At 43.2% G+C, this 16,132-nt stretch overlaps 1 protein-coding gene across 4 annotated transcripts in view; it reads left to right on the top strand.

Moving 5' to 3' along the window:
• The first annotated feature begins 14,193 nt into the window (after positions 1-14,193).
• Ift88 (intraflagellar transport 88) overlaps positions 14,194-16,132 on the top strand; it is a 94,294-nt gene continuing 92,355 nt past the window's right edge. Inside the window, exon 1 of one of the 4 annotated variants that reach the window (XM_040740628.1) lies at positions 14,194-14,320. The gene's annotated coding sequence lies outside the window, so the exon portion shown is untranslated. Of the gene's footprint in view, positions 14,321-14,359; positions 14,378-14,445; positions 14,469-16,132 lie in introns of those variants that run through there. The other 3 variants (XM_040740629.1, XM_040740630.1, XM_040740627.1) reach the window with 3 other exon arrangements.

The raw sequence follows: 16,132 nt of genomic DNA, 5'->3' as shown, positions 1-16,132 counted from the left end.
GCCCTCCCCTCTGTATCTAGACTGAGCAAGGTGTTTCTTCATAGGAAATGGGCTCCAAAAAGCCAATTCATGCACTAGGGATAGATCCTGTTCCCGCTACCAGTGGCCCCATAACCTGCTCAAGCCATCTACTGTCATCTGCATTCAGGGGGCCTAGTTTGGACCTATGCAGGTTTCCCAGCTATCAGTCCGGAGTTAGTGAGCTCCTATTAGCCTGGGTCAGCTGTTTCTGTGGGTTTCGCCATCATGATCTTGACCCCTTTGCTCATATTATCGCTCCTCCCTGTCTTCAAGTGGACTCTGGAAGCTCTGCCCTGTGGTTAGCTGTGGATCTCTGCATCTGCTTCCATCAGTTCCTGGATGAAGGTTCTATGATAACAATTACAGTAGTTCTCAATGTGTTTACAGAAGAGGTCCAGTTTAGGCACCCTCTCCAGTATTGCTTAGAGTTTTATCTGGGGTCATCCTTGTGTATTCCTGAGAATGTCCCTAGTGCCAGGTTTCTCGATAATGCCATAATAGCTCCCTCTATCAAGATATTTCTTTCCTGGCTCTCCCTCTCTGTCCTTCCCCCATCTGACTATCTCGTTCCCTCCTATTCTCCTCCCTATAGTGATATTTTGTTTGTAATTTAACAAGTAAAGCTTGCCTGAAGATCAGAGTGCAGAGCTAAGCCACTAGTCAGCTATAGAGGACAGGCAGTGGCAGATGGATCTCTGAGAGCTCAAGGCCACCTTGGACTACATGAGAGTGAATCCGTCTAAAAGAGAAACAGAGCTCACACTTTTGATCCCAGCACTTGTGATGACACAACTTTAATCCCAGCACTAGAGATGAATATAAGGCAGGAGTTCAGTGTAGTCTCAGTGCAGTCTGAGGTTTGGTGGAGAGCAGTGCAGTCTGCAGTCACATTGAGGACAGAATTGCCCCTTTTTGGTCTTATCCTTAGTAGAGGCAAGAACTCTGCAGTGGCTGGCTGCTTTGTTTTTCTGATCTTCAGCTTGAACACCAATATCTGTCTCTGGGTTTTATTATTTGTGCTACACCTTCCCACCCCCTTTCCCTCCTCCTCTCTCTCCTTTCACCCTTCACCCTCACTCCCACTTTCCCAATTTACTCAGGAGATCTTGTCTTTTTCTCCTTCTTAGGCAGATTCATATGTGTCTCTCTTAGGGTCTTCTCTGTTACCCAGCTTCTCTGGGGTTGTGGACTGTGGGTTGGCTATCCTTTGTTTTATGTCTAATATCCACTTATAAGTGAGTACATACCATATTTGTCTTTCTGGGTCTAGGTTACTTCACATAGGATGTTTTTTTTCTAGTTCCTTCCATTTGCCTGCAATTTTCAAGATGCCATTTTTTTAACCGCTGAGTAATATTCCATTGTATAAATGTAGCACATTTTCTCTATCCATTCTTCTGTTGAGGGGCATCTAAGTTGTTTCCAGGCTCGGCTATTATGAATAATACTGCTATGAACATAGCTGAGCAAATGGCCTTGTGGTATGAGTGTGCATCTTTTAGCTATATGCCCAAAATTAGAATTGCTGGGTGTTGAGGTAGATTGAGTCCCAATTTTCTGAGAAATCACCATACTGATTTCCAAAGTGACTGTACAAGTTTGCTCTTCCACCATCAATGGAGGAGTGTTCCCCTGATTATACATCCTGACCAGCATAAGCTGTCATCAGTGTTTTTGATCTTAGCCATTCTGATCTGTGTAAGATGGTATCTCAGAGTTGTTTTGTTTTGTATTTCCCTGATGGCTAAAAGATTTTGAAAAATTCCTTAAATGTCTTTCAGCCATTTGAGTTTCTTCTATTGAAAATTCTCTGTTTAGATCTGTGTCCTATTGTTTAATTGGATTATTTGGTATTTTGGTGTCGAGTTTCTTGCATTCTTTGTACATTTTGGAGATCAGCCCTCTGTCAGATGTGGAGTTTGTGAAGGTCTTATCCCATTCTGTAGGCTGCCGTTTTGTCTGGTTGATCTGTCCTTTGTCTTACAGAAGCTTCTCAGTTTTAGGAGGATCCATTTATTAATTGTTGCTCTCAGTATCTGTGTTATTGATGTTATATCTAGGAACTGGTCTCCTGTGACAATGCACTCAAGGCTACTTGCCACTTTCTCTTCTGTGAGATTTATGTTGACGGATTGTTCCATTTGGACTTTCAGGGTTTTTTTGTTTTTTGTTTTTTTTTTTTTTTGATTTTTTGAGACAGGGTTTCTCTGTGGCTTTGGAGACTATCCTGGAACTAGCTTTGTAGACCATGCTGGTCTCGAACTCACAGAGATCCACCTGCCTCTGCCTCCCAAGTGCTGGGATTAAAGGCGTGCGCCACCACCACCCGGCTTGGACTTCAGTTTTGTCCATGGCAATAGATAGATCTATTTGCATTCTGTAAAGAGAAGCCTTCCCGCCAGCCTGGTTCCAGAACCGCATCAGTCCCAGATGAACACACAAGATGCTGTATTAATTATGAAGCTGTTGACCTTGCTTGTTTCTTACTGGCAAGCTCTGACTTAAGTATTTACCCCATAATTGTTAATCTAAGTATGTCTCTTACCAGAGAGTAGTTCCGAACTTCTTATCCCTATCTCTGGCTACATCGTGACTCCCTGTGTTTCTCCTACCCAGAGTCCTCCTCAACTCCTAGTCCCACCTATCTTGCTTCCCTATTGGCCAACAGTGCTTTATTGACATATACACAGGACTTCCCCAACAGCATTCTTCTACATGTCAACCTCCATGTCCAGCACCATTTGTTGAAGATGCTTTCTTTTTTCCATTGTATAATTTTAGCTTCTTTGTCAAAAATCAGGTGTTCATAGGTGTGTGAGCTAATATCAGGATCTTCAGTTTGATTCCATTGGTCCACCTGTCTGTTTTTATGCCAATATCAACCTGTTTTCATTCTTGTAGCTCTATAATAGAACTTGAAGTCAGGGATGGTGATGCCTCCAGAAGTACTTTTATTGTACAAGATTGTTTGGGCTATCCTGGATTTTTGTTTTTCTATATGAACTTGAGTATTGTTCTTTCCAGGTCTGTGAAGAATTGCGCTGTAATTTTGATGCATTGAATCTTTAGTTTGCTTTTGGTAAGATTTAAGCTTTTACTTTATCAATCCTACTTATCTAAGAGCATGGGAGATCTTTCCATTTCTGATTTCCTCTTCAAATACTTAAAGTTCTTGACATATAGGTCTTTCACTTGTTTGGTTAGAGTTACCCCAAGATATATTATGCTGTTACTTGCTAGTTAATCTTTTATCCAGCCACATTACTGAAGATGTTTACCCATTGTAGGAGTTCCCTGGTATAATATTTGGGGTCATTTATGTATACTATCATATCATCAGCAAATAGCAAAAATTTGACTTCTTCCTTTCCAATTTGTATCCCCTTAATCTCCATTTGTTGTCTTATTGCTCTATCTAAAACTTAAAGTACTATGTTGAGTAGATATGGAGAGAGTGGACAGCCTTGTCTTGTTCCTGATTTTAGTGGAATCACTTTGAGTTTCTCTCCATTTAGTTTGATGTTGGCTGTTGGATTGCTGTATTTTATTATGTTGAGGTATGTTCCTTGTATCCCTGCTCTTTCCAAGACTTCTATCATAAATGGGAGTTGGATTTTATCTAAGGCGTTTTCAGCATCTAATGAGATGATCATATGCTTTTTTCTTTCAGTTTATTTAGTGGATTACATTGACATTTTCATACGTTGAACCATCCCTACATCTCTGGGATGAAGCCTACTTGATCATGGTGGATGATTTTCCTGATGTATTCTTGGATCTGGTTTGCCAGTATTTTATCGAGTATTTTCACATCAATGTCCATGAGAGAAATTTTCTGTAATTCTCTTTTTTTAGTTGCATCTTTGTGTAGTTTGGGTATCAGAGTAACTGTAGCCTCATAAAAAGAGTTTTGCAATGTTCCTTCTGTTTCTATTATTTGAAGCAATTTGAAGAGAATTGGTATTAACTGGTCTTTGAAATTCTGGTAGAATTCTGTGCTGAAACTCACAGAGATCTGTCTGGCTCTGCCTCCCGAGTGCTGGGATTAAAGGCATGAGCCACCAACACCTGGCTTTATTTATTTATTTATTTATTTATTTGTTTGTTTGTTTTTCCTCAGTCATCTTTATAAAGTTGTTTTTAAGGTTTCTTTGCTTCTGTTTCATCTGTGGTGGGATGTTCAGGTCTTGTTTTTGTAGCACCACTAGCCTCAGGTGGTGCCTTATTGCTCTTTATGCTGTTGAGTGTGTTCTTACACTCCTGTGGACCCATCTCTATTGCTCCTCTAGGTGCAGGTGTGTCTGAGGCTCCAGTGATCCCTGATGTGGCAGGGTATGTCACACAGAAAATGGCACTGGATGCTGGCTGGGACATGGGTGCACTTTCCTGAGGAACTTCTTAAGATAGCTTCTGGGAACCGCAGCTGCTGTTGATGCTTCCGGGCTGCCACTCCCCAGTGGCCTGCATCTGGCTGCTCCCTGGAATGAAGACATTCCACCCTCTCAATTGGTCCAGACGTTTCCCCAAGTTAGTCTTAGCTTTCTTAGCAAAAGCCAGGGTCCTGGGATCCTGATCCGGGTCTTAGTGTCTCTTCTACAGAGCAGACCTCCTCTGGGTCATTTCCAAATGGTGATTTTTTTCCTTAGAACTTCATCTTTGCCTCCAAGTATTCTATTTATCCTTGACAGTAGAAAAGGTGAGAACAGTAGGTGAAGTTCAGCACAGGAGAAGCTCCCAATAGGATGAAGAAAGATCTACAAAATCCAGTCAAAGTGGACAGGACCGAGACTGGAGCGTACTTATCAAAGGTAGTAAACTCAAAATAATGGTTGGAAGTGCCTCTGAAGCTCCCAGTAACCTGAGACCTTTTTCCTGAAAAATTACCATTTCGGGTGAAAAAAGAATAGTGAAGTGTTTGGGATGTAGCTTGGTGGCTGGGTACTTGTATTGTATGCATGAGGCCTTTGGTTTGATTTTCAGTACTGCAAAAAGACTTGAAAATAGAAATTATAAGTATGTGGATAATTATATATATGCAAATCAATTCAACTACTTAATCTTTTTAGTAGACATTAAAATTTTGAAGTGGTGATAATGCTAAGATCATGAGTGTAGATTTTGGAAGAAGACTTAAGTGAAAATAATGATTCAGAATAAAACTCTGAATAAAAAATGGAAAGAGAGTGACTGGAGAGATATCTCAGTGGTTAGAGCACTTGATGCTCTTCCAGAAGAATACTGTTTGATTCCCAGAGCCACATGATATCTCACAACCATCTGTAATTCCAGTTGGAATCTGGATCTGATTCCCTCTTTTGTACCTGGCACACATGGTACACAGACATACATTCAGACAAAAGAGCCATGTACATAAAATCAATTAATTTTTAAAAAGATAGAAAGAAAGGAAGGGAAGGAAAGAAAGAAGAGAAAAAGCAGACATACTATACTGCTGTTTTGACTAGCATATTGCATTAACTCTGTAGTTGGTATCATTAATTTTTCTCCTTTTTCTTCTTTGGGGTGGTATTGATGTTTAGATGTGGTCTTGAACTCCAGCTTAAGCTGGCCTGAAAGTGAAGCAATTCTATACTCTAATCTCCTGAGTATTAGGATTACCGGTATGAGCCACCACAGGTGGCTTATTAATTTTATTTTCATATGTACCTTTGAATTGGGTTGCCTTGTAATTGAAGGCTAAGATGGTGCCTTTATCCTTTGAAAAACCATCAGCACTGGGGTAGGAGCTGTAGCTCAGTGGCAGAGCACAGGCCCAGTATGTGTAACTTTAGCACAAGGTTTGATTACCTGCATTCCAAAAACTCAAGAAGTCAAGAGTGATCTTTAGTCACCTGTCTTGAGTAACTCCCATTTGGTCAGCAGTGTGCTTATAAAGTTAGCACTGAACTCTTTAATATAAATTATTTGAACAAAACTGTGTTCTTTATACACTGCCTTTAGGCCATGAAATACTGTGGGTACAGTTTGCAGCACATCATGACTCCTTGTGTATCTCATGCTAATTTCAACAAGTTAGTGGCTGTGGTTTTTATGATGTGAATAGGACCCCTTTACTAAGGTAAGTTACAGTTCGATGCCCTTATTTTTCAAGAACACATTGAAATTACTGACTGAGATCAAGTTAATCTGTAACTTAGAAGTAAGAAATTCTGCAGATCTTAGCTCACGGAGTGATCCTTTGGGTAGAAATATGAGTGCACTCTTTATTTCCAACTTAGAACCTAAACATTCTGTCCAAAGGTCAGGAGAATAATTTCTGTGAGCTTTATTGGGGTCAGTTGGAAAAACAATGTTTATCTTTTTTTATAGAATTATTAATGCCATTTAGTGAGATCCTAAATTGGAGATAATGTTTAAAAGAAAAAAAGGTGCTATGATCATTTAAAATATTTAACTGGTGGGTTGTCATTGTGCACACTGGTAGGAGTTGCTGAAGGAGGAGGAGGAGGCAGGAGGATCACAAGTTTGAGGCCAGGCTGGGCTACATGTTTTAAGGCTGAAGAGTTGGATCAGTGGTTAAAAGCACTGACTGTTCTTCCAGAGGATCTGGGTTCAGTTACCAACATGCATATGACAGCTTGTAACTGTCTATAACTCTAGTTCCAGGGGACAAAAAACCCATGGCAAAACACTAATGCACATAAAATATTTTTTAAAAAAATATTTAAGCGGACTTAATAGTATTTTCTGGATAGAACAGATGACAGGTCACGTGAGTCGAGTGTTTGCCATGCTAGGTATTAGGAATCCAGTTATATCAGTAAGCTTTCCATTATTGTATCAAAGACTGGGACCAACTTATGGAGAAAGGTTTATTTGGGCTTGGACTTTGAAGTTCAACTTCATAGTTGTTAGCTCCATTGTGTGGGGCGATGAGGTAGTACATCATGATGGGGACACGGGGCGCAGCAAGCTGCTCTCTTCATGGCTGGGACTTGAAAGACAGAAGAGGGGGTCAGCATCCCACCATTTCCTCAGGGCACAGTCCAGGGATCTAAAATTTCCCACTAGGCCCCACCTCTAAAGGTTTCTACCACCTCCTGCCTTAGGCTGCAGGCCTAGACCAGTGGTCAGGAGCAACTCAAAATAAATTCTGTGAAACTGCTTTATGCCATGACAATGAAGGTCAACACACTTTGTGAATAAAGATAAACCTGATGCCATGAACTGGAATTGTTAGCCCTGCTCCCAATTCACATACTGCAACAGTAAGTCTTTTTTTGTTTGGTTTGGTTTTGGTTTTGGTTTTTTGAGATGGGGGCGTTCCCAGCTTCAGGTGAGCTTGCGTCCCCTGGGACCACTCCCCTCGCCCATCATTTCAGACCAGGCTGGCCTCAAACTCACAGAGATTCCTCTGCCTCTGCCTCCTGTGTGCTGGGATTAGAGGCAGGCACCACCAATGCCTGGTGTAGCAGTAAGTCCTAGTACCACAGAATGTGAATGCATTGGGTGATAGGGTCTTGAAAGAGTACATTGAAGCTACTGAGATGGTTCAGCATTTAAAACACTTGGCGGCCCCACAAGGTAGAAGGAGATAACCAACTCCTGTAAATTGGCCTCTCTTACACACACACACACACACACACACACACACACACACACACACACTAAATGGTTTTAAAAAGAGTACAGTAGTCTCCCCTTATTCATGAGGAGTACATGTCAAGACCTTCAATAATATCAGAAACTAATGATAGCAACAAACTCTACATATGTCTCACACACACACACACACACACACACACACACACACACACACAGGCTTTTTTTTTTGGTTTTTCGAGACAGGGTTTCTCTGTAGCTTTGGAGGCTGTCCTGGAACTCACTTTGTAGACCAGGCTGGCCTCGAACTCACAGAGATCTGCCTGCCTCTGCCTCCCGAGTGCTGGGATTAAAGGCGTGCGCCACCAACGCCCAGCTCACACAGGCTTTTTTTACACACATATACATGTACTCAAGTTTCATTCATAAACTAGGCTCAGTAAAGGATTAGCAACAATAACTAATAATGAAATAAAATACTACTACAACACTGTCATATAAGCTGTGTGAATATGATCTCTTTCACTCTAGCTCAGAATATCTAAATTTCTCGTTTCACTATAGTAATAGTTTCAGACTGTGGTTCACCATGTACAACTCACAGCACAGAAAGTACAACTGTGGATTGCTGTGATAAAACACCATGGCCAAGGCAACTTGTAGAGGAGTTTCTTTAAGGGTTATGGTTCCAAAGAGTTAGGGCTCATACCGGGGGACAGTAGGCAGCAAACATGGCAGCTGGAAGCCAAGAACTCCCAGGTTGAGTGCAAGTAGGAAATGCAGAGAGCACACTGGAAACACCGCATGGCTGTTGAAATCTCCAAGCTCATACCCAGCGACACACTTCCTCCAGTATGGCCATTCCTGTTAAACTTTCCAAACAGTCTCACTACTGGGGACCAAGTGCTCAGATGCCTGAGACTGTGTGGGACACTCACCCAGAGTACCACAGAGGAGCGCTGTAATTTACCTCAGCTTTGAGTCCCGAGGCTCCTGAGTTCAGCCAGACTAGTGTCAATGTAGAAAGAGAAGAGAGGACAGGGTGCACAGAGCCACCAGAAGCAGCCGTGGAAAGAGGCGAGAAGAGGGTCATCATCTACAAGTAAGGGAGAGTCCTCCAAAAAAGTCAGACATGTTGGCTCCTTGATCTTGACTTCCAGCCTCTAGAAGATTACATTTCTCTTGTTGAGGTGCCCCAACCTTCAGAAGTCTGTGATGACAACTCTAGAGAATGAATACAGCCGTGATTATGGACGCCAACTGGAAAAAGCACTGGAGGAATGGACCCTGAGAATAAGAGGTTACTCTTCCAGTGATTTGCAAAACCCCAAGTGTGCACCAGGCATGGTGGTGCACACCTATAATTGCAGCACTTGGGAGGTTGAAGAAGAAGCATGAGTTCAAGGCTTGCATGAGATACAATGAACTGCAGGCCAACCTGAACTACATAGTCCAACAAACATAAAGGATTAAAAATGATAAAGCAAACAAAAATATCTGGTGTGGCCAAGGCAGGATGTCCAAACCAGGAGGACAACACGAAGGTATTGTGGATATCAGCCATTTTGAGATGTCCAGCATCTGAACACCTCTTCCTTCCTAGAGAATTCCTGAATAGGTAAATGGAAGCTTGAGGGGAGCCCACACTCCCTTTTTGAATTTCCTAATTTGGAGACCTTAGCATTTTAGCCTAAACTGGTCAGTTCATTCCCCACTGCTGGACTTTAGCTCGAAAGGGAAGATTAAGACAACAGAAAGGCTCACAGTACCTACAAAGGAGCCCTGTCATTAGCAAGGCAAAAAGTGCCAGGAATGTAGGGACACTGCATGGTGAGGTACCCAGTAGAGAACCGCCCACAACAGCAGGTTCAGATGAACAACTTACCCTGAGTAAGCTGAGAGTTCTGGGGTCTGTAACAGAGGCAGCTGGTTTCTGAGCACCGTCTGACTGTATTAACTCCCTGAGCTTTTGTTCTTCCAAGCCTTGCTCTTTAGCCTCTCTAACAACTCACCCAGCTACCTAAACAAACAACTCGCACATCCTTTTCTTCTTCCATTAGCAGGAACAAAGAGTTCTGAGTAAGACCACAGGGATGAGTAACACCATGATAGACATCTAGATACATCATGGAATTGAGAGTTTGCCTAGGAGTCAAGGGTCAAGTGTAGGTGTGGGGGCAGGGGATTTTGAGCAGGGGATGTGATCAATTTTTCATTTGAGCATGATCGCTCAGTGTGGAACCAGCTGCATGAGGGCAAGATGGAAGTCATGAAAACATCCAGGAAAGTCCTGGTAACAGCAAAGGCAAGAGAGGATGGATGGCAAAGCCGTCTGGGTTGTAAGAGGAAGGGAGAGGAGGAGTGATTGCTGAGACAAGAGAGGATGGATGGCAGAGCCGTCTGGGTTGTAAGAGGAAGAGAGAGGAGGAGTGATTGCTGAGACAGAAAAATGCTGTCTTCTATCGTGGGATATTTGATCACACTGTGAACCCTGAGATTGCATTATTTATTGGAAAAAAGAATAACTGTTTCTAGTTGTAGTGTGACTCAGACCTAGCACAGCCCATTCCAACTTCCTCATTTTTCTCAGTCATTGTTACCTGGTTTGCGGTGGATCTCTCCACTCTAGTGACTTCACATTATAAATGGCTTCCACCAGACCATACTCATCAACTGTTAGACCTTGTCAACTACTTCCATCATCACTAATTCGAAATGCCCAATGTCCAATCTGCTGTCATCCTATTGCAACTCTGCTAACCTCATCCATACTTTTAAAAGAATTTTCAGGTTACTATCATTGTGTAGTGTGTGAGTGCAGACATGCTTGTATCACAGCATACATGTGACCAGAGGACAACTTTCAGTAGCTGGTTCTCTGCTCCCAGCATGGTGCTCGGGAAGAAACTCAGGATGTCAGGCTTGCGTAGCAAGCACTTTACCCCTCATCTGCACAGCTAAGCTGCCTCTTCCACTCCGTCCCTATTCAATAGCCCACCAGCTTCAGTTCCTTTAGGTTTTTATACTAAGCTTCGCATCTATCATCAAAACATATTCCCCTCCGTGATTCCCTTGCAACTGTCTGCAAAAGTAAAATCCTTGGTAAATTCAAAGCTACAAACTCATTAACACTGGTGTCAATCTGCCACCAGATTAAAACAGTTCAGATGCTCCCACCTTCTAGTCTTTCTCTGCCATTCTCCAGTCCCCACAGTCTCAGCCATCTCTCCTTCATCCCAGCTTCTTTCTATTGTCTTAGGGCCAGTAGCATTAACATGCTCTAATCTCTTCCATCTTGAAAAAATACCTCAGGCCCTCACCATACACCACTGCCTTTCTCTGTTTCTTACTAGTCATAGGCAGCCTTCTTGAGTCTCTTTATTCTGCTATGGCCTGGAGGCAGGTTTTCCTCCAACATTCACTTTTGTCTTAAGGGCAAAGGTATGGAGAGACAGTGTGGAACCTCTGAGAAGTGGGACCACTGGGTTGTCTGTGTGCTCTTAAAAAGAATAAGGAATTTTCCTTAGGACCCTAATTCGGTTCTAATACAAAGAATGATCTAAAAGCCTAAACCTAGTTAGTGTAGTGGCACACACCTGTAACACCAGCATGTGGAAGGTTAGGGAAGATGGATTTTGAGTTTGAGACCAGCCTGATTTTGAGAGCAGCCTGGGCCACACATAAGACCCTGCATCAAAACGTGATGACTTGAGACATGACTCGATAGAATGTTTGGCTAACATGAATGAGGACCTAGATTCTATTCCCAGTTCTGTATAAAACTAAATGTGTTGATATATATGTTATTCCAGCACTCAAGGGGAATTGGGAAATCAATGTCATCCTTGCTACATAGCAAGTTTCAGACTAGCCTGGGATAAATAAGACTGTGTAAAAAACAAAACGAAGACCAAAAAAAAAAACTTTATCCTGGCGAGTTTCATGTCAACACACAGACTAGATCATCAGAAAGGAGGGGACCTCAATTGAGGAAATGCCTCCATAAGATCCAGCTATAGGTAATTTTATTAATTGATGACTAATGAGGGAGGACTCAGCCAACATGGGTGGTACCATCCCTGGGCAGGTGGTCCTGGGTTCTGTAAGAAAGCAGGCTGACAAAGCCATGAGGAGCAAGCCAGGAAGCAGCACCTCTCTGTAGCCTCTGTATCCTGCCTCCAACTATCTCACCTGTCTGAGTTCCTTCAATGATGAGTGCTGTGGAAATGTAAGCCAAATAAATCCTTGCCTCCCCAAATTGCTTTTGGTCATGGTGTTTCATCATAGCAATAGTAACCATAACTAAGACACCTATCAAAAACAAAAACAAACAAAAAAGTCAAAACAAGAACAGAACAAAACAGGGTTAAACCAGGCTGAAGCTAGTGGTGGCTTCCTACCTGATGTTGTGGTCGATTGCTCATACACACACGGCTCCTATTTGTTATGGGGCTCTTGTTAGAGCCTGACTCATGTCATTTGTCTTTAGTCTTCCAAAAACATGTGCAAAATAAACATTTCCAAACAGTTATTTTACCTTAGGTATTTCATTTCTATTTCATTGAAATTGACTAATAGCGATCCCCAATAACCAGGTAACCCTGCAGAAGCAGACTTCTATTCCACTATCTATTGAGCGTTCCTGATAAGTTAAAGGTGACCCTGAATTATTAAATATACTAAAATATCGTTTGCTTAGACTTAATCCCTCAACCACATTCCTTCTGTGTGTGCAGTTCCCTCCTGCTGAACACACTGGCTTCCTTGTCTTCCAATGCTGTCTGTCTGATTTTTGGCTACCTATGTCTGACCACTGAAGAGAGTCATTAAGGGCTCTTCTTCTATAAAATCTCAATACTAAGGTTCAGTTTTAAAGAAGTGTTTTAAACTGCTATATGCTCACACACAACAGCGTTCATTGTAACCTTTCATACATTCACATAATTTGTTTTGCTCATGTTTACCCACCCTCATTACCTTCTCTCGTCCTTCCTTTTTTGCCTTTCTACATCCCCTTATCCTAAAATATATCTCTTACTCACCACCTTCCAAACCATCGTTTTTAGGAATGAATGAATCCCGAATGTGTATCTATAGATGGGGTCTCTGTTCTGAGCCTGTTTATTGTGATGCTGGGAATCAGAATCAGGGCTTTGTACATGGCAAGCAAGTGTTCTAACACTGAGCTATATCCCCAGCCCTCTTCGTATACAACTGCTCACTCAACATCTCTTCTTGAGTATTCTATAGGCACCTGATACTCAATGTGTTCCAAACTAAACCCAATGCCCCCAACCCGCTTTTCCTCTGGTGTTCTCCATATTCATATATGAAGCTCGCTTTTACTCCATTGCTCACGCCATGGGATTCATGCTTGTCTGATTCCCACTCACCCAACTTTACATGTAAGTGATCACAAACCCTGACAATCCATTCAATAATTATGTGAACAGATAAGCATGTGTTGCCTGGGGAACTTTTATTTTAACAAAATATAATAATGTCTTCTCAGACAAGGTCTGGGCACCCTGATGTGCAGTCATTAAAAATCATTCAGTGTTGGAGGTTAGGGGCACACACCTTTAATTCCTGCACTCAGGAGGCAGAGGCAGGCAGAGCTCTGGTGCATTCGAGGCCAACCTGGTCTACAGGACAAGTTCTAGGACAGCCAGGGATACACAAAGAAACCCTGTCTTGAAAAAAAAAAGATTCAGTGACTGTAATTTTTTTCTTCTTTCTGTATTGAAGTGCAATAACTTGATAAAAAAAAAGGGTTCTATGGTGTTCACAAATTACCTTAACAAGTACTTATTGTCTATTTGCTCTGAGTGAAGCACAGTAGTCAGATACTGTCAATAACTGTAGGATTTATCCCACTAGCAAGCTAACAAATTAGTTTAACACTGTTATCTTCTGAATGCTGGTACAAAGAGACAAAGGGCTTTAATCTTCAAAGCATACCACGTAGCCCGGGTCTGTCCCCTACACCCACCTCCATGTGTCCCATGGGCGGGTAAGGTGGATGCTACACATGCAAAGACTTTCCGACACAATTGAGCAATTCAAGCTTAGGAAACCTCGGTCTTTTATAATGGACTTCAAGTCAACATGTCCAGCTTTTGTTCCGGAGGAGGGCCTTGTGTCCCCCTGATGGCCCTGTATGCTCGATGGTCCCGTGTCCACCTCACAAGTGATGGGATCACAGGTGTGCGTTATCACGCCCAGCATTACATTACCTTTACTTTTTTAATTTTTCAGGTTAAATGTATTTATAAAGAACCTCGACAGGCTCATGTGACAATTTGTCGTGCGATGAATACAATTTCTACGCATTGTTGCACAGAAAACTGCCTTCCAAGGTTTCCAAGCCGTGCATGGTGGCTCCGGGACACGTTTTAATTCACCCGGGCATCGCGCCCTGGTTGCCAGCTCTCGGGATGGTTGCCTCGGAGTTCACAAGACTTTGGTTTCCTTCTGTGATCACCCCGGCTCACTTGGCAACTCCCAGGTCAGTCCCCGCAATCACTCTGCCAACCCTGCAGCCCGCAGTTCCCGGCAACCCTGCACTTCCGGTACCGAGCTTCCGGCCTCTCCCAGGCGGCGCGGAGGACTGTGGGAGCGGCTTCCTTGGATTCGCGCCTGGCAACGGCTGGGCGTCCGGCTCTGGCCTGCGGAGGCTCAGGCGTCGCGTCTTCCCCGTGCCCACTCGTGGTCAGCCCGCTCCCCTCGGCGCGAGGTAGGAGAAGGGCCGGGCCCTCGTGGCCGTCCGCCCTGCTGCCCTGCTACCTGCCGGGTGCGTGAGCGACCGGTGGGGTCTCGAGGGCAGGCGGGCTGGCGGCGCCCAAGCCCCGCTGTGGCGAATGCGTTTCCGCTGCCCGCACTCTGTGAGTGATCCTCCTCAGCTGGTGGATATCCCCGCTAGCACCACCTGGCATAGCGACCCGGGCCAAAGTGGCTCGGCTTGGCGATGCCACGGCACCGGTGACACTTGCAGAGTTTCTCAGCAAATATTTCTAATACTTCGAAATTGCCTTGTAATCGGGACTGAAAGCAGAAGTACAAAAAAGAATGCATAAAGCACAGTCTCTCAAAGATAAAAACATTTATACCCGTAAGGTTGGCTCTAGACACCACTTGCCCGGGGTACCAAACTTCCCAGATGCTCATTCACTAATAAAAGGTGGCATGATATTTGCATTGTATCTAAGTTTCCCCACTTCGTCATCTTAGACTATTCGTTGATGCATAAGTGATCGTTATGCCAAATTGTTCAGAGAATAGAGAAAAGGGAGGGAAAGTGTGTGTATAGTAAAGATAAATCTTCTTCCCAAATATTTTTCAATTTGCAGTTGGTTGAATTCAAGGATGCAAAGATAAGAGATGGCAGACTACTGTTTTTCCAAGATTTTTTTCTAGACATAAAATTCCACTTTTTTTTGTTGTTGTTGTTATTTTGTTTTGCTTTTTTGAGGCAGGCTTTCTCTATGTAACAGCCCTGGCTGTCCTGGCACTCCTGTGGCCCTATCCTGTAGACTAGGCTGGCCTCGAACTCACAGAGATCCTCCTGCCTCTGCCTCCCAAGTGCTGGTTCGCCACCACCCCAGCACTACTTTTGCTTTTTATAGACTTTATTTTCTACTCTGGTTACGAGCTTTAAAGAAACTACAATAGACACTTTGAGCATGGACGGCCTATCACAGTAGAAGTAAATAAAAAGAAAGAACTTTCCCATGTAAAATGGTTTCACTGGCAATATTGAGATGACAGTATATCAGATTATTTTTGAAAGACCTTGGAGAATTTAGAAACCCTCAGTTGTACTATTTGTTAGCCACTCATGATTGTTAGTAAAGAGTAATAACTTAATTTTTTCTAGCCTTCCACATCTTTAAAATTTCCACTATTGGTTTATTCAGCTATCTGATGTTTCCCGTGTGTGTGTGTGTGTGTGTGTGTGTGTGTGTGTATAAGTCTGGTTGTGACCCAGAAGAAAGGTCTAGTTCTAAAAGCTGATCGTTTCAGAGACTTATGAATAAACTAAATTGATGTCAGATGGGTTTGCAAGCAGGAAGTTCTTCAGCATGTGGTTCTGAAATCGTGGTCCCTGGGCGGGCAGCATCAGCACCACTTGGGAACTCGTTTAGAATCTAGGGCTGGGGAGATGGCTCGGTGGGTAAAGTGCTTGCTGCAAAAGGATGAGAACCTGTTGTGGAGTGGCTGGTACGTGCTTATGATCTCAACTTCAGAACAGTGAAGACAAGAGGGCTTGTGCTGCTCACTGGTCAGTAGATTGGCTAAATCTGAGCTCCAGGTCCCAGTGAGAGGTCTTGTCTCCAAAAGCAAGGGTAGGGTGACCTCTTGCCTCCACCTGCACACATGTGCATGTACAAACACACACATGCAGGAGCAACCATACCCATATAAAGGAATTCACATTCTGGCTGGGTGGAATTACTCATATCTGTCACCCCAGCTCTTGGGAGGTAGAAGCAGGAGTTCAAGGCCAGCATAGGCTACATAAGACCCTGTGTCAGAAACAAAAACACGC

Source organism: Mesocricetus auratus, unplaced genomic scaffold (assembly GCF_017639785.1).
Source record: "Mesocricetus auratus isolate SY011 unplaced genomic scaffold, BCM_Maur_2.0 Super-Scaffold_100707, whole genome shotgun sequence".
Taxonomy (NCBI): Eukaryota; Metazoa; Chordata; class Mammalia; order Rodentia; family Cricetidae; genus Mesocricetus; species Mesocricetus auratus.
The sequence above is the reverse complement of the archived record's forward strand: the minus strand, read 5'-3'. Positions and strand labels throughout refer to the sequence as shown.